This window comes from Chiloscyllium plagiosum, unplaced genomic scaffold, assembly GCF_037043375.1.
Source record: "Chiloscyllium plagiosum isolate Xiang-an unplaced genomic scaffold, Cpla_swu_hap1 HiC_scaffold_18, whole genome shotgun sequence".
Taxonomy (NCBI): domain Eukaryota; kingdom Metazoa; phylum Chordata; class Chondrichthyes; order Orectolobiformes; family Hemiscylliidae; genus Chiloscyllium; species Chiloscyllium plagiosum.
Genome location: NW_028270156.1, coordinates 80,427,626 through 80,446,354, shown reverse-complemented (window position 1 = coordinate 80,446,354; position 18,729 = coordinate 80,427,626). Strand labels below are relative to the sequence as shown.

Genomic DNA, 18,729 nt, shown 5'->3' with positions numbered 1-18,729 from the left:
CCCTGCGTACACACACACACCCCTTGCCCTGCGTACACACACACACCCCTTGCCCTGCGTACACACACACACCCCTTGCCCTGCGTACACACACACACCCCTTGCCCTGCGTACACACACACACCCCTTGCCCTGCGTACACACACACACCCCTTGCCCTGCGTACACACACACACCCCTTGCCCTGCGTACACACACACACCCCTTGCCCTGCGTACACACAAACACCCCTTGCCCTGCGTACACACAAACACCCCTTGCCCTGCGTACACACAAACACCCCTTGCCCTGCGTGCGTACACACAAACACCCCTTGCCCTGCGTGCGTACACACAAACACCCCTTGCCCTGCGTGCGTACACACAAACACCCCTTGCCCTGCGTGCGTACACACAAACACCCCTTGCCCTGCGTACACACACACACCCCTTGCCCTGCGTACACACACACACCCCTTGCCCTGCGTACACACACACACCCCTTGCCCTGCGTACACACACACACCCCTTGCCCTGCGTACACACACACACCCCTTGCCCTGCGTACACACACACCCTTTGCCCTGCGTACACACACACGCACCTCCTGCCCTGTAGTCACACACACGCACCTCCTGCCCTGCGTACATACAAAAACACACCTCCTGCCCTGCATATCCACACATATATACACACACTCCTCCTTTTCTGTCCATGTTTGTAAATACCCAGCCAACCCAGGACATACAGAAACATTTTATGTCCTACACACACTTGCACACACCCTCCCACACGCACACCTCGTGTCCTGCACACAAGGACATGTACCCACACGTGCACATATACGTACTCCCTTTCACATGCATTCACACAACCGGCGCAAGCATGGTCCACCCCAACACTCCCACTGACCTACCCACCAACACAAAAAGTCACTGAACTACTCTCCTCTACACTCAATCACAACAGGCAGGATTAATCCTGTCCTGATTGAAGCCACAGGGAGACCAGTGACTGTCGTACTGCAGATCGGAATTCCCTATTCATGTCCCATCTCTCCGGCTCTCAAATGCAAGGCCTAAATTACCGAGCAGAAGCATGCACTCCCACAGCCAGTTTCCACGTACAATCAGCCCTCGCTGTGTTGTAATTCAGTGTGTGGGCACTGCTGTCATCATGAACACAGGCATCCAAGCTGCAGCTTTCAAACTGCTTCAGTCACCCTGTGCCCAGCTCGCAACAGCTATACTGATGTTCAGGGTTACCTGGGTCCCATCAGCTGACACTGGGGAGGGGGTGGGGAGCAACAGCACAACAGGATCACAGAAGCGTGAGCTGGGGAGGAAAGAGGATTAGAGATGGGAGGTGCAGGGTGTGGAGGAGGCGAATAGGAGAGTGTAAATGTGGTGGCTGTGTGGAGGAGACTGGTCCCCTTTCCAGGCTGCTCAGCTGTACAGTGACTCATCTCCCGGTTGATTCAGAGACCAATAAGAGAGGCAAAGGGGCAGGAAGACATGAAGAAAGGATGTGGGAATGTGCACAGAGGGCAGACCACGAGCGTTCCCAGTCAAGGTGCGTGAGTCTCAGAATTCCCAAAACAGCATCCCGCCAACAAACCCCCGCACAACCATTTGCAATCTCACTCCGTACAACGTGACAAAAAGAACCGGGAAACAATCTCGACCTGTACGTGTTGCGCCTCCTGAGCACCTGCACCTTCAGTAATCCGGCAGTCACAGCAGTCAGGGTGACACCATCACTACTTCACCGCTGCAACTCTCCCAACTCCAGTTCCCACCCCCCCCTCCCAACTCCAGTTCCCACCCCCCCCCCCCCCACTCCAGTTCCCACCCCCCCCCCCCCACTCCAGTTCCCACCCCCCCCCCCACTCCAGTTCCCACCCCCCCCCCCCCCACTCCAATTTCCACCCCCACCCCCAACCTGATAACACAGCCAGGCACCCCTCTCGACCCACTCACCCTGGCAGCAGCCCCTTCTGCTGAGCAGCGTCAGGAAGCAGCGAGCGTACTCTGCAGCACACAAACAGTCTGCAAAGCCGCCTGTCTGTCACACTCTTCCCCGAGGCACTGCGCATAAAGGAGCACTTGTTCCCCACAGCCCGGCCCCCTCTCTCTCTCTCTCAGCCCGACTCACTGGAAAGCTCCATGCTCCAATGAGTGACAGGCAGGAGAAGCAGCAGAGGTCTGCAAGGAAAGGCGAGTTACTCACAAGAAACCTGGAGAGTGGGGTCTGGGGTGGGGGAGGATCCAGTCGTCACAGGGAAGAAAAGCAGCCGGTGGTGCTGACGAAACGCGAGAACATTAAAACCGGGCTCTCGCTGGAATGTGACAAGTGGGCAGCAGCATGGCTAATGATTAACAGAGCACAACAGCCAGGGGCAGAGCGTGCACGCACCAGCATTCACTGGCGAAAAGGTCAGTATAGGGGGGGGGAAAGCAAAAAATGGGAAAGACACAGAACTGAAGGGCTCATTATCCGAAGGCATGCCGTGCTCCTAAGACGACAGATGAACTGACAGCACGCTAACAAACCAACGAGGATGACATAATAACCAATACAGAGACGTGTCTGCAATACAGAGACATGGTGGGGTCCCAATTATTCAAGGGCATTTGACATCGCAGGAAGAACGGGAATGCAACGAAAGCAAAATATCGCGGATATGGAGATCTGAAATATTAACTTGAAGTGGTGTAAAACCTCAGCAGGTTTGGCAGCCCATCGGGAGAGACAGAGAGGCGCAGCAGAAGTCAAAGAAAAGACGTACTGAAATTTAAACAGTAACCTTATTTCTGTTTCCACAGACTCTTCCAGACTGCTGTGTTTCCACAGGAAAGGAATAGGATCTGGGACAGCTCTACTGACCACGCACAAGTTCAGCACAGAAGGAACAATAATCTTGACAAAAATTTAACAGCAGCAGGGTTGGTCTTCAAACGATCTGCAACCCCCATGCCTTGGCATATCCACCACTCAATCATTACCATGAAGCCAGAGATCAACCCTGGTTCAATGGAGAATGCAGGAGGGCACGCCAAAAACAACATAAGGCATACCTAAAAATGAGGTGTCAACCTGAAGAAACCACCAAACAGGACTGCTTACATGCCACACAGTATAAACAGCAAGTGACTGACAGAGCTAAGCAATCCCACAACCAACAGATCAGATCTAAGCTCTGCAGTCCTGCCACATCCAGTCATGACTGGTGCTGGACAATTAAACTGGAGGAGGAGGCTCCACAGATGTCCCCATCCTCAATGACGGAAAATGAATGATGGACATCTTCAACCTCTCCTTGCAGCAGGCCACTGTCCCTGCCTGTTTCAAGACGGCCAACATCATCTCTGTGCCTCATGCAGCATGTCTCAATGGCCCTAACTTCGGTGGTCATGAAGTGCTTTGAAAGGCTGATCATGGCATTAATCAACTCCAGCCTCCCCAGTACTCTTGACCCACTCCAATTTGCCTTTCAGACCAACAGATCCACGTCAGATGCCATATCACTTGTCCTTCACTCCTCCCTAGAACATCTTGACACCAAGAACAGCTATGTAAGAATCCTACTCATTGACTACAGTTCAGCCTTCAACACTCCTATCCCCTCGAGACTGATTACTGAGCTTAGTGATCTCGGACTAAGCCCCACTCTCTGCAACTGGATCCTCAGTTTCCTGACCCACAGGCCACAATCATTGAAGATTGGGGACAATATTTCATCCTCACTAACACTCAACACTGGAGCCCCCCAGGGGTGTGTACTTAGCCCCCTACTGTACTCACTGTATACCCATGACTGTGTCTCCAAATACCAGACTAATGCCATTTGCAAGTTCGTTGCTGACACCACCATAGTCAATCGAATCTCAGATGGCGACGAAACAGACGGGAGGTGGAAGACCTGGAAAAATGGTGCACTGAGAACAACCTAGCTCTCAATGCCGGCAAAACCAAGGACCTCATTATTGACTTTCACCGGGATGTTACTCATGCTCCCCCAACACATTAACAGCACAGAGGTGGGACGAGTGGAGAATGTCAAGCTCCTGGGAGTGGTCTTCCACAACAAGCTTTCTTGGATTCTTCATGTGGACGCACTGGTTACAAAGGCCCAACAACGTCTCTTCATCCTCAGGCAGCTGAGGAAATTTGGCATGATGGCGAATACCTGTGCCAACTTTTATAGGTGTGCCATCTAGAGCATTCTGTCTGAATGTATCACTATCTGGTATGGCAACTGTACCATTCAAGATCGGAGACGGTTACAGAGAATGGTGAACTCTGCTCAGACAATCACAAAGGCCAACCTCCCATCTATAGAATCCATCTACCAGGCCCACTGTCAAGGAAAGGCCGCCAGCATTCTCAAAGATCCATCCCACCCTGGCAATGTTTTTCTACAACCTCTACCATCGGGGAGAAGGTACAGAAGCCTGAACACGCACCAGCCGGTTTCGCAACAGTTTCTACCCTACTGCTGTTAGAATACTGAATGGGCTCACAAATTCTCAACATTCGCCTGTACCTGTGTTTTTGTTTTTGCCGCTGGTTACTTATTATTTATTTATCTGTGCTATTTAACCCTGTGATCTGCCCTGTATTGCTCGCAAGGCAAAGCTTTTCACTGTACCTCGGTACACATGACGACAATAAATTCAATTCAATTCAATTCGAAGAGCCCAGCAAATAGTTAAAAAGACAAGGCTGAAGCGTTCACAGTAATCTTGAGCCAGAAGTGCCAAGTGGATGATTCATCTCAGCTCCATTCAATGACACAAGCGTCACAGATGGCAGACCTCAGCCCAATTTGATTAGCTGTACGTGATATCAAGAAATGTTTGCAGGCGCTGGACAGTGCAAACAGTTTGGGCCCCGACAACACTCTAGCAATAGACTTGTGCTCCAGAACTTATCGCTCCCCTCGCTGTTCCAGTACAGTTACAACATGTGGGAAATTGTCCAGGTATGCCCTGCACACAAAAAAACAAGACAAATCCAACCCAGCCAGTTACACCCCCCCTCCCAACAACCACCCATTTAATCATGTGGCTACAAGACCAGTTCAGAGATTGGGTAACTGCAACAGGTAACTCACCTCCTTACTCCCCAAAGCCTGTGCACCGTCTACAAGGCACATGTCAGGAGTGTGAGAGAAAACTCCCCGAGATGAGTGCAGCTCCAAAAACCTTGACACCATCCAGAACAAAGCAGCTCGCTTGGTGGGTATCACACAGTTATGGAATTTTACAGGACAGAAGGAGACCATTCGGCACATCGTGCCTGCACCAGCTCTTGAAAGAGCAACCCACTCTGCAGCCCGATCTCCACAGCTCTCTAACTTCACCATTTTCAAACCACCTATGGAATACACCTCCACTGCTCTCCCAACCAGCACCTTCCAAATCCGAACAATTCCGAGTAGAATCATAGAGATGTACAGCACGGAAATAAACCCTTCGGACCAACCCGTCCATGCCGACCAGATATCCCAACCCAATCTAGTCCCACCTGCCAGCACCCGGCCCATATCCCTCCAAACCCTTCCTATTCATATACCCATCCAAATGCCTCTTAAATGCTGCAATTGTACCAGCCTCCACCACTTCCTCTGGCAGCTCATTCCATACGTGTATCACCCTTAGGTTTCTCTTATATCTATTCCCTCCACCCTAAACCTATGCCCTCTAGTTCTGGACTCCCCCACCCCCAGGGAAAAGACTTTGTCTATTTATCCTATTGATTCCCCTAATGATTTTATAAACCTCTATAAGGTCACCCTTCAGCCTCCGACGCTCCAAGGAAAACTGCCCGAGCCTGTTCAGCCTCTCCCTGTTCAGCTCAAATCCTCCAACCCTGGCAACATCCTTGTAAATCTTTTCTGAACCCTTTCAAGTTTTACAACATATTTCCGAATTGAAGGAGACCAGAATTGCATGCAATATTCCAACAGTGGCCTAACCAATGTCATAAACATAGAACATAGAACAATACAGCACAGAACAGGCCCTTCGGCCTACGATGTTGTGCCGAACATTTGTCCTAGCTTAAGCACCCATCCATGTACCTATCCAATTGCCGCTTAAAGGTCACCAATGATTCTGACTCTGCCACTCCCACAGGCAGCGCATTCCATGCCCCCACCACTCTCTGGGTAAAGAATCTACCCCTGACATCCCCCCTATACCTTCCACCCTTCACCTTAAATTTATGTCCCCTTGTAACACTCTGTTGTACTCGGGGGAAAAAGTTTCTGACTGTCTACTCTATCTATTCCTCTGATCATCTTATAAACCTCTATCAAGTCACCCCTCATCCTTCACCGTTCCAATGAGAAAAGGCCTAGCACTCAACCTATCCTCGTATGACCTATTCTGCATTCTAGGCAACATCCTGGTAAATCTCCTCTGCACCCTCTCCAAAGCTTCCACATCTTTCCTAAAGTGAGGCGACCAGAACTGCACACAGTACTCCAAATGTGGCCTTACCAAGGTCCTGTACAGCTGCAACATCACCTCACGACTCTTGAATTCAATCCCTCTGCTAATGAACGCTAATACACCATAGGCCTTCTTACAAGCTCTATCCACCTGAACATAGACCTCAAGATCCCTCTGCTCCTCCACCTTACTAAGAACCCTACCGTTAACCCTGTATTCTGCATTCTTATTTGTCCTTCCAAAATGGACAACCTCACACTTGGCAGGGTTGAACTCCATCTGCCACTCCTCAGCCCAGCTCTGCATCATATCTAAGTCCCTTTGCAGCTGACAACAGCCCTCCTCACTATCCACAACTCCACCAATCTTCGTATCATCTGCAAATTTACTGACCCACCCTTCGACTCCCTCTTCCAAGTCATTAATAAAAATTACAAACAGCAGAGGACCCAGAACTGATCCCTGTGGAACTCCACTTGTAACTGGGCTCCAGGCTGAATATTTACCATCTACTTCTGACTTCGACCGGTTAGCCAGTTCTCTATCCAACTGGCCAAATTTCGCACTATCCCATGCCTCCTGACTTTCCGCATAAGCCTACCATGGGGAACCTTATCAAATGCCTTACTAAAATCCATGTACACTACATCCACTGCTCTACCCTCATCCACATGTCCTGTACAGTCGCAACATGATCTCCCAACTCTTGTACTCAATCCTCTGACCAATAAAGGAAAGCATACCAAACGCCTTCTTCACTATCCTATCTACCTACGACTTCACTTTCAAGGAGCTATCTGAATTAAACTCCATCTGCCACTTCTCAGCCTATTTGATTAAGATTAGATTGCTTACAGTGTGGAAACAAGTTCACACCGACCCTCCGAAGAGCAACCCACCCAGACCCATTCCCCTACATTTATCCCTTACACTACGGGTAATTTAGCATGGCCAATTCACCTGACCTGCACATCTTTGGACTTCAAAGTTTGTGAGAAGATTTGTCGCTCGGGTGCTCATTGTTGTGGTTCTGTTCGCCCAGCTCGGCGATCAGAACCACAACAACGAGCACCCGAGCTACAAATCTTCTCACAAACTTTGAACACCTACGGGCGAGAGACGCTAAGACAAGCCAGGAAATGGGAATCCTGTGCCAATCGCCTAAGCGCCACATATGAACAACTCCGGTTCCTGCAAGTTCAAACCACTACAAATGCCGGAGGAAACATCACAGAAGCGCTTCAAAGGAGGCCCCCAAGCACTGAGGATGTCACCTAGACAGGGGACGAAACGTTTGCAACTCAAATTCCCAGCTCGGTGAACAGAACCACAACAACATCTTTGGACTGTGGGAGGAAACCGGAGCACCCGGAGGAAACCCACGCTGACAGGGGGAGAATGTGCAAACTCCACACAGACAGTTGCCTGAGGCGGGAATTGAACCCAGCTCTCTGGCGCTGTGAGGCAGCAGTGCTAACCACTGTGCTGCCCATTAAGATCCCATTGTACTCTTCTTCACTGACCACTACATCTCCGATCTTGGTGTCATCTGCAAACTTACTAACGGTACCTCTTATGCTCACATCCAAATCATTTATGTAAATGACGAAAAGTAGAGGACCCAGCACCGATCCTTGTGGCACTCCACTGGTCACAGGCCTCCAGTCTGAAAAACAACCCTCCACCACCACCCTGTGTCTTTGAGTCAGTTCTGTACCTCATTCCTAGCTCTCTTGCTAACAATCTTGAAACTGTGATCCTTCACTACTGACATACCAACTGGTAGGAAACAAAATATTCTTCTTTACCCAATCATAATTTTGAACACCTCAGTAAGGTCACATCTTAATCTTCTCGGCTCGAAACAGAATAATTTTCCTAATCTTTCCTTGTATATAAAATTCCTTATTCCTGGTATCACGATAGTAAGTCTCCTTTGAACATCCTTCCTTAAATAAGATACCCAGGTCTTATCATAAAATGCTAAATGTGGTTTGGCATCACTTCCCTGCTTTTAAACTTCTAAACCCAAGCATTCTATAAGCTTTAATAACCTTTTCTGTTATGAGGAAGTGTCACTCGACCCAAAACATTAACTCTGATTTCTCTACACAGATGCTGCCAGACTTGCTGAGCTTTTCCAGCAACTTCTGTTTTTTGTCTCTGATTTACAGCGACCGCAGTTCTGCCGAGCTTTTAAACAACTTTTTCAACTTGACTGGCCACCTTTGGAGAATCATGTACATGAACCCCTAAGGTCGCTCTGCTCCTGTATTCCCCTCGAAGTTGGATCATTAAACCTATATTGTCTCTCTGCGTTCCTTCTACCAAAATGCAGTACCTCACATTTTTCTGCATTGAATTTCATCTGCCAGGTGTCAGCACATTTGGCCAACTTGTCAACTTCCCTCTGAAGTCACAATTAGCCTCACAATTCACTATTCTCCTTAGCTTCGTATCATCTATGAATTTAGAGATTTTGCCCTCAACAACTATATAAATAATTTTTATAAATCATAAAAAGCAAGGGTCACAACACATCCCTGGAGAACATCATTTTCAACGTGTCAAATCTGAGAAATGCCCATCCAGACCAGGGAAACCCAGTGGATGTGGTCTAAACAGACTTCCAAAAGGCCTTTGATCAGGTGCCACACAGGAGGCTGCTGAGCAAGGTGAGGGCCATGGTGTTCAAGGTGAGCTACTGGCATGGATTGAGGATTGGCTGTCTGACAGAAGGCAGAGAGTTGGGATAAAAGGTTCTTTTTTGGAATGGCAGCCAGTGACAAGCGGTGTTCCACAGGGTTCAGTGTTGGGGCCGCAGCTGTTCACATTATATATTAATGATCTGGATGAAGGGACTGGGGCATTCTAGCGAAGTTTGCCGATGATACGAAGTTAGGTGGACAGGCAGGTCGTAATGAGGAAGTGGGGAGGCTGCAGAAGGATCTAGACAGTTTGGAAGAGTGGTCCACGAAAGGGCAAATGAAGATCAATATGAGCAAATGCGAGGTCTTGCACTTTGGAAAAAAGAATACAAGCATGGACTACTTTCTAAACGGTGAGAAAATTCATAAAGCCAAAGTACAAAGGGATCTGGGAGTGCTCGTCGAGGATTCTCTAAAGGTAAACATGCAGGTTGAATCCGTGGTTAAGAAAGCGAATGCAATGTTGTCATTTATCTCAAGAGGGTTGGAATATAAAAGCACCGTTGTGCTACTGAGACTTTATAAAGCTCTGGTTAGGCCCCATTTGGAGTATTGTGTCCAGTTTTGGTCCCCACACCTCAGGAAGGACATACTGGCACTGGAACGTGTCCAACGGAGATTCACACGGATGATCCCTGGAATGGTAGGTCTAACATATGAGGAACGGCTGAGGATCCTGGGATTGTATTCATTGGAGTTTAGAAGATTAAGGGGAGATCTAATAGAAACTTACAAGATAATACATGGCTTGGAGAGGGTGGACGCTAGGAAATTGCTTCCATTAGGCGAGGAGACTAGGACCCGTGGACACAGCCTTAGAATTAGAGGGGGTAAATTCAGAACAGAAATGCGGAGACATTTCTTCAGCCAGAGAGTGGTGGGCCTGTGGAATTCATTGCCGCAGAGTGCAGTGGAGTCCGGGACGTTAAATGTCTTCAAGGCAGAGATTGATAAATTCTTGATGTCACAAGGAATTAAGGGCTACGGGGAGAACGCGGGTAAGTGGAGTTGAAATGCCCATCAGCCATGATTGAATGGCGGAGTGGTCTCGATGGACCGAATGGCCTTACTTCCGCTCCTATGTCTTATGGTCTTATACCCCTTTTAGCCAACTTCTAATCCATGCTGCCACATACCTATCAATCCCAAACACTTCCAATTTGCTAAATAATGTGACATAATATCAAAAGCTTTCTCAAAGTTCAAATATGCAGCATCCTCCACAGCATTACCTTGTCAAAGAACTCAATCAAATTTGTCAGACATCCTACCCATCATTTTATGTGTCCAATCCCATAACCACCGGTGCACAGTGGGAAGCTGTGTACCACAGGAGTGGTGCACCAAGGTTCATTTGACAGTCCCTCCCAAATCCACAACCTCTACCAACTGGAAAGGCATAGACAGCAGTCACAAGGAACACCGTCATCTGCAAATTCCCTTTCACATCATACACCACCTGACTCCAATGTCATTATCACTGGGTATAATTTCTAGGAGTCCATCCCTCACACTATTGTGGGTGCCCCTACACCCCACAACAAAAAGCTGCTCAGCACCACCTTCCCAAGAGGATTTCAAGATGCTCGTCCAGCCAGAGACATCCACATAGATTTATACTTGGCCCTTTGGCCCATCGAGTCTGCACCAACATAACTATTACTAAAAGTGTGCTAGTCCCAATTTCTTGTAATTGTCCCATATCCTTGAATGCTATGATATTTTTTTTAAGGCTGTAAGGTTTCCAGCCTCCACTATCTTCCCAGACAGTGCATTCCAGATTCCCAACACCCACTGACTGAAAACTTTTTTTCCCCAAATCCCCTCTGAATCTCCTGCCCCTTATCAAATTTGCAGATTTGCAGCTAAACCCTCTCATAATTAATCCCTCAACCAAGGGGAACAGCTGCTCTCTATTCACCCATCCATACCTCTCAGTCTTACATACCTCAATCAGGTCCCCCCTCAGTCTTATACACCTTAAATCAGGTCCAACCTTGGTCTTCTCTGCTCTGAAGAAAACACCCTAAGCCTATCTAGTCTCTCCTGATAGCTCAATTTCTCCATCCCAGGCAACATCCTGGTGAACCTCCTCTGTACCCTCGCTAGCACTGTCACATCCTTCCTGTAGTAAGGTGACCAGTACAGGTGCACTCACAACTCCAACTGCAGTCTGACCAATGTTAGATGCAACTCCAACATTATGCCACGACTGATGAAAGCAAGTGCCTTCTTAATTATACTATTCACATGCTCTGCTGACTTCAGGGATCTGTGAATAATTACCTCAGGATCCCTCTGTTCCTCTGAGCTGCCATTCGTTAAATACACCCTCATCTTGTTTCTTCTTCCAAAGTGCAAGACCTGAGACTTACCAAGGTCAAATATAATCTGCCCTTCTGACCAACCCATCTCTATCTTCCTTAAACCTACTACCACCTTCTTCACTATGAGCCACTCTACCAATCTTGGCAGTGTCTGCAAATTTGATTCACATTACCCCCACATTTTCATCAATATCAGTCATGCATATAACAAACATTAAGGGATCCAGAACTGATCCTGTGGTACACAGTTGGACACTGGCCTCCAGTCACTCAAACACCTTTCTCCCATGACCCTTTGTGTCCTATTACTAAGCCAGTTTCTGATCCATCTCGCCATGTTTCCCTCAATTCCATGTGCTTTCGCCTTCCCATGTGGGACCCTGTCAAAAGCTTTGTTAAAATCCATTTATATTACATCAACATGAACTTCCCTCATCCACATACTTCATCACATTTTCAAAGTATTCTAACAAATTTGTTAGGCACGACCTCCCTCTGACAAAGCCATGCTGACTATCCCTAATCATCCCAGGCCTTTCCAAGTAGGTAATTAATTACTAATTCAGAATTTTCTCCTTTATTTTCCCTACCACTGACGTGAGACTCTCCAGTCTGTAATTTCCTGGTTCATCTCTACCACCCCTCTCAAAAAAATGAAATCACATTAGTTGTCATCCAGTCTTCTGGAACTTAGGCCAGAGAGGAATTAACATTTTCTGTCAGAGGCCCTACAATTTCCTGCCTCACCTCCCACAGCAGTCTGGGATGCAATTCATCTGGGCCAGGGGTTTTGTCTGTTTTTAAACCCAACAGAGCCTCCAATACCTCCCCATTTTCTGTGTCAAATTGAACAAGTTCCTCACAGTCCCTTTTCCTGAATTCTGTACCGATGTTCTCCTTTTCCAGAGTGAAGACCAAAGGGAAATATTCATTCAACACCTTTCCAATATCCTGTGACTTCACACACAGGTTGCCCCCATGGTCCCTAATGTGTCCTATTCTTTCCTTAAAAACGTATTTACAAAACATCTCAGGATTCTCACTAATCCTGGTCGCAAGTCCTTTTCCATGCCCCTTTTTGCTTGTCTAATTCCTTCCTGTACTTCCTCGAAGGCTGCAGCCGAAATTCTCCCTTTGGACTTGCTAAAAGCCCCACTCTTCCTCCTCATCCAGTCCGGCATTGTCCTGCACATCTAGGGTTCTCTGAAACTATTGTTCCTACATTTCGCTTTAAAAGGGTATTTGTTGGACCTGTACTCTCTAATGTAGACGTACCCACAAAGTTCTGAGTCTACTGCTACCAGGTTCTCTTGTATTTTAATAAAATCTGCCTTCCCCCATCCAAAGTCACCTATTGCAGGCCACCTTTTCCCTTGTCCAGAACAAATTTGACCATGCTGTGGTGGCTACCATCTAGATGTTCCCACAATGCCACATTGAACACTTGTCCAGCTTCTTTCCCACGATCCAGATCCAGCATTGCACTGTCCCTTGTTGGCCCTTTAACTTATTGATACAAAAAACTCCCCTGGATACATTTCAAGAAATCCATCCTCTCTTAACACTATGACTATCCCAATTTATGCTGGGAAAGTTGAAATCCCCTTGTATATAACTCTAATACAGCTCTGTGAAAGGGTTACATTTTTGCTCCTGTATTTCCTGCTGCCTGTTTGGGGGCCTGTAATACACACCCAGTAAAGTAGCTACCCTCTTAACATTCCTGAATTCTACCCACAAAATCTGGTTTGAGGACCCTTCCAAGATATTATTGCTCCTTCTTGCAGTAATTGATCATCATCCTTGCTATCCCCTCCACTGTCTTGCCTAAATATCCTATACCTCGGAAGGTTGAGTTACCAGTCCAGCCCCTCCCTCAACCGTGTTTCTGTGATGGCAACAATATCATATTTTCATGTGTCAATCTACGCCATTAACTCATCAGGCTTACCTATTAAACTCTTAGCATTAAAGACCATCCAGCCTTGCCTTACTTTTTCAACACTCAACATAGCTGAACTCACTGTGACTTGCTTCCTTTGCTGGAGCATTGTGTCTCTGTTACATCCATATTCTTGGTCCCCATCTCCCAGCCAAACTGGTTTAAACTCCTCCAAACAGCACTAGCAAACCTACCGGCAAGGATGTTGACTTCAATGTGGTTCAGGTGCAGACCATCCCATTTGTACACATCCCACCTTTCCCCCAAGTCATCTAAAACCCTCCCGCTTGTACCAACTCTTAAGCCAAGCATTAATTTGTCCTATTTCCCTGTTTAGCACTTGAGAGCACAAGAGAGATTACAACCATTGAGGTCCTGCTTTTTAATCGACTGCCTAACTCCCTGAATTCTTGATGCAAGACCTCATTCCTCACTTTGTCCGTATCACTGGCACCAACATGCCCCATGACCTCTCACTCATCACCCATCCCTTACAGGATGCCATTCAGAGACACCGTGGACTCTGGCACCAGGAAAGCAACACAGTATCCTGAAGTCATATCTTTGCCACAGAAACACCTGTCTACTCCCCAAGAATCCTCTATCAATGCTGCTCTTCCTTTCTTCTCCCCCGACCCCGTACAGTCAAGCTGCTTGTGGTGCCAGAAGCTTGGCTCTGACAGCATTCCTCTGAAGCACCAGCACCCGCATCACGGTGGCTCAGTGGTTAGCACTGCTGCCTCACAGCGCTAGGGACCCAGGTCCAATTCTAGCCTCGGGGCGACTGACTGTGTGGAGTTTGCACATTCTCCCCGTGTCTGCGTGGGTTTCCTCCAGGTGCTCCGGTTTCCTCCCACAGTCACAAAGGTGTGCAGGTTAGGTGAATTGGCCATGCTAAATCGCCCATAGTGTTAGTCAAGGGTAAATGTCGAGAAATGGGTCGGGGTGGGTTATTCTTTGGAGGGTCGGTGTGGACTTGTCGGTCCAAATGGCCTGTTTCCACACTGTGGGTAATCTACAGCTTGCAAAATGGAATACTGGTTCATGAGTGGGATCCCAGGGGACTCCTGCACAACCTGCGTACTCTGTCTGGTGGTCTCCCTTTGTCTTCTTTCCCCTAGTCCCTTGAGTTGCAGTGTGACCACCTCTTTTAACATGCTATCCACAAAACTCTCAGCCTTGTGTATGTGCCACAATGTCCCCCAGAAACTCCTGTCATTGCTGCTCTGCCATCTTCCCTGCTTGGCTTCCCTGCCAACCAGCTCTGTCCAGCTCCTCCCATGTGGATTAGTAGTTATCTTTGCTTAATTGTAATAATGTTACATCTGATTCCAGTTTCTCCATCTCAGACTGCAGGGTGAATTCCATTATATTATAGTCATTGTCCCCAAGGGGTCCCTTTACCTTAAGCTCCCCAATCAAGTCTGCCTCATTACATATCAAACGGCCTGTTCCCTGCTGGGCTACACCCAAAGCTGCACCAAAGACCATCTCATCCACAAATTCCTTTTCCTGGGATCTGCCACCAACTTGGCTTTCCTAGCCCACTGGCAGATTGAAGTCTCCCATGATTTGGTAACAGTGTCTTTCTTACATGCCCTTTCCGTCTCCCAATTTATTTTCTTCCCCAAATTGCAGAATTGTATTTGCAGATACATTCTATTTTGCTCAAAAAACACACAATCTGCAGGCAGTCAATACATATGACATTTTACAAATTCCTACTTTGGAAATAGAACCAGTAAGAATCAAGGTTGGAACACAGATGTCGCTTTTTTTTATAAATTTTAAGTTTTCTCAGGGATGTGACTTGAAAGAAGTTCTGCACTTTACATATTAATGCATCAAAAGCTGCAACCCATTCTAAAGGATGAAAGACTTAACAGCAATCTAGGTTTGTTCAATATTGTGTTTCAGTTGCATGACACTATGATTTTATGCTATAAATTCTGTGTCTTATAATCCTGCCCGGCTCGCTGCCTGATGAAGTGCTCTGAAAGCTAGTACTTCCAAATAAATCTTTTGGACTATAACCTGGTGTTGTGTGATTTTTAACTAGGTTAGGTGAATTAGCCATGGGAATTCAGGGTAACAGGGATCGAGCCGGGGGGGGGGGGGGGAGGTTCTGGCTGGGATGCTGTTCAGAGGGTCTTCTAAAACAAAACTTCTCTGTGATCTCTGTGATCCCCACAATACCATACCCTCCAATTTCAGTCTACCCGGTTTCATATTTTTCATGCACCTAAGCACAAAACCCTCACGTCTTATGAATGAATGATTTATTTGCTGTATACAATGAAATACAATAAAACAAAATGAAAATCTTTCATTTGTCGCCATTTTGATAGTTTAAGGATAAGAGAAGAAAAGATATAGCTTAAAAGAAGTGGCTGCAGACATAGACAATGCATTGGTCAGAACCTTCTGAAATTCCCTAGATTCTAGACAGCTTCTAACAGTTTGACAAACCTGAACTGTGACACGCCTATTAAAGAAAGGAATGAGACAGAAAGCAGAAAACTGTCAATTGGTCAGCCAAATCTCCAACATTAGGAAAGTGCTAAAATTCATGGAAGGAGATTGCACCAGTAAACTTTAAAAATCCTAATTCAAATCAGGCAGGGCCCATACTGTTTTATGAAAGGGATTTAGTGTTTGACAAATTTATTAGTGTTCTTTGATAAGTGAGGTGGTTTAAGTGGAACCTGTAGATGTTGTGTATCTGGATTTCCAAAAGGCATTCCATTAGATGCGAGGTAAATGGCTAATATGTAATACTCATGGGGGGTGATGTATCAGCATGAATAGAGAACTAGCTAACTTACAGGATCAGAGTCAGGGTAAATGGATAATTTTCAGAACGACAAAATTGGAACCAGTGCAGTATTGCAGAAATCAGTGTGAGTCTTTTTTCAATCTATATTCCCAGTTTCGAAAAAGGGACCAAATGTTTTCAAGCTAAAATTGTTGATGATATAAGTGTACATAGGCAGGCAAGGTCTACAGATGATATAAGAAGTCTACAACGGGATATGGATAGTATAAGTTAATGGGCGAAAGTCTAAATGGAGGATGACTAAAATTCATGACTGAAGGGGAAAATGAGAAGTCATTCACTTTGATAGGATGTCAGGAAGGGCAGAATATAATTCCATTGAAAATGACAGTTTGCAGATAACACTAAGTATAGAGGTAGAGAAGGTGCTTAAACTCTGCTAAGATTTACCATTTTAGGGCGAGCTCAGTCCCCCTCTCTGTGCAAACTCAGTCAGCCTCACCTTCACTGTGTGTCCTCATTTCCCCTTCACCGGTCACTTTCTGTTGCTCACAAGAAAATGCTCTGAAGACCAAAGGCTCAAATTCATAAATATCTGGAATTGAGAATCTAATGACCACTATGATACCATTGTCGATTGTGAGAAAAACCCATCTGGTCCACTAATGCCCTTTGGGGAAAGTGGCCTACCATCATTACCTGGTCTGGCCTCCAAACCCACAGACTCTCTCGGCAATCACGGATGGGCAATAAGTGCTGCCCAGCCAACCATGCCCTCATCCCGTGAAGGACTAAAAACAAAACTGACAACCTCAGTCACCCTCACTGTGCATCCTATTTCTCCTTACCCTGACTGTACACCGGATTGCCCTTCACCCTCCCACCATGTTCATTGTTGCACCTTCACTTTCCCCTGGCTCCTCGAACAAAGCCACTCTTTTACCCCAGTCCCTCAGTGTGACCCACCTCTAGACTTTGACCTTCCCGCCGGCCAAGACCTCCAGCCCTCACTCTCCGTTCTAGCCCCGTCACCCCCACACACACACACAGCCGCAGCCTGCCGCCCCCAACTCACAGTCTTGGAGCGCACTCACCGGCTCCGGCCTTCAGCTCTGCTCAGCTCAGCTCAGCCCAGCCCAGCCCAGTCCAGGCCAGGCAGGTCGACTCCAGTCCGGTTCACAGTGCAGTCCACTCCACTCCGGCCCCTGACCCACTCCACTCCAGGCTCACTGTGAATGGGAGAGCACAGCGGCCGCGCTCCCGGTCGGACGCGACTGGACTCGATCAGCAACACTTAATAACTCAGAGGGTGTGCCTCTCAGTCCCACTAAACCCGTTCGCACTGGACAAACCCAGAGCCCGTCGCTGCCCCCTGGCCTCCTTCAAACTATATACATACCACAGAGAGTGAATGTCCTGCAGTCCCACTGTAACCCAGAGGTCAATTCCACCGCTGAACCCCTTGACACTGAATGACCGAGAGAGTGAGTGTCTCCACCCCGAACCCAATCACATTATTAAACCCGGAAAGTGTCTGTCAGTCCCTTTAGACTGTAGACCCCAAAGTGACAGTGTCTGTGTGGCTCACTGAATGCCATCACACTGTGTATTCCAGACACGGTATCTGTGTGTTCCACTGAATCCACTCACAAAACAAAACCCCAGAGAGTCAGTGTCACTCAGTCTCACTGCAACGTGTAACCCAGAGGGTGGGTGACAGAGTCCCACTGATCCCCTTCAAACAGTACAACCCAGGCAGCGACTGTCTCTCAGTCCACCTGAACACTTACACACTGGACAACCCAGAGAGTGAGTGCCTGAGTCCCATTGAACTGATTCACAGTGTTTAACACAGAGAGTCAGTGTCTCTGTGTCCCACTGAAATCCTTCAAACTATACAATCAAGAGAGTGGGTGTCTATCATTCTGTTGAACACACACACTGGTGTAACCCAGAAGCTGAGTCTCTGTGCCCTTCTGAACCCCCTCATGCTGTATAACTCGGAGAGTGAATGCCTATGTCCCACTGAAACCTTTCTCACCGTTAAACCCAGAGAGTGAGTGCCTTTATATCCAACTGAATTCACACTTTATCAGGAGCAACATAAGACATAGGAACAGAAATTAGGCTATTCATCCTATCGAGGCTGCTCTGCCATTCAATCATTGCTGATAAATTTCTCAACCCCATTCCCCGTTATCCCTGATCCCTTTGATACTGAAGAACCTATCTATCTCAGTCTTAAATAGACTGTGGCAATGAATTCCATAGATTCACCACTCTAGCTGAAGATGTTTCTCCTTAACTCCTTTATTCTAAGGCTATGCCCTCGGGACGTGGTCTCTCCTACCATTGTAAACAACTTCCTAACATCTAATCTCTCCAGGCAATTCAGTATTCGGTAAATTTCAATGAGATTACCCCCCTTATCCTTCTAACGCCATCGAGTAAACGTTCCTCATATGTTAAACTTTTCATTCCTGGGACCATGCTACTGAATCTCCTCCGAACACACTCCAGGGCCAGTACATCCTTCCTGA

General features: G+C 47.3%; 1 protein-coding gene across 6 annotated transcripts in view; it reads right to left on the bottom strand.

Annotated features, from left to right (window-relative positions):
- Positions 1 to 17,438, bottom strand: part of pacsin3 (protein kinase C and casein kinase substrate in neurons 3) — a 158,676-nt gene extending 141,238 nt beyond the window's left edge. For 3 of the 6 annotated variants that reach the window (XM_087996836.1, XM_087996841.1, XM_087996842.1), the window contains exon 1: positions 2,208 to 2,340. The gene's annotated coding sequence lies outside the window, so the exon portion shown is untranslated. Of the gene's footprint in view, positions 1 to 1,957; positions 2,117 to 2,207; positions 2,366 to 17,283 lie in introns of those variants that run through there. The other 3 variants (XM_087996838.1, XM_087996839.1, XM_087996837.1) reach the window with 3 other exon arrangements.
- Between the last annotated feature and the right edge of the window lie 1,291 nt (positions 17,439 to 18,729).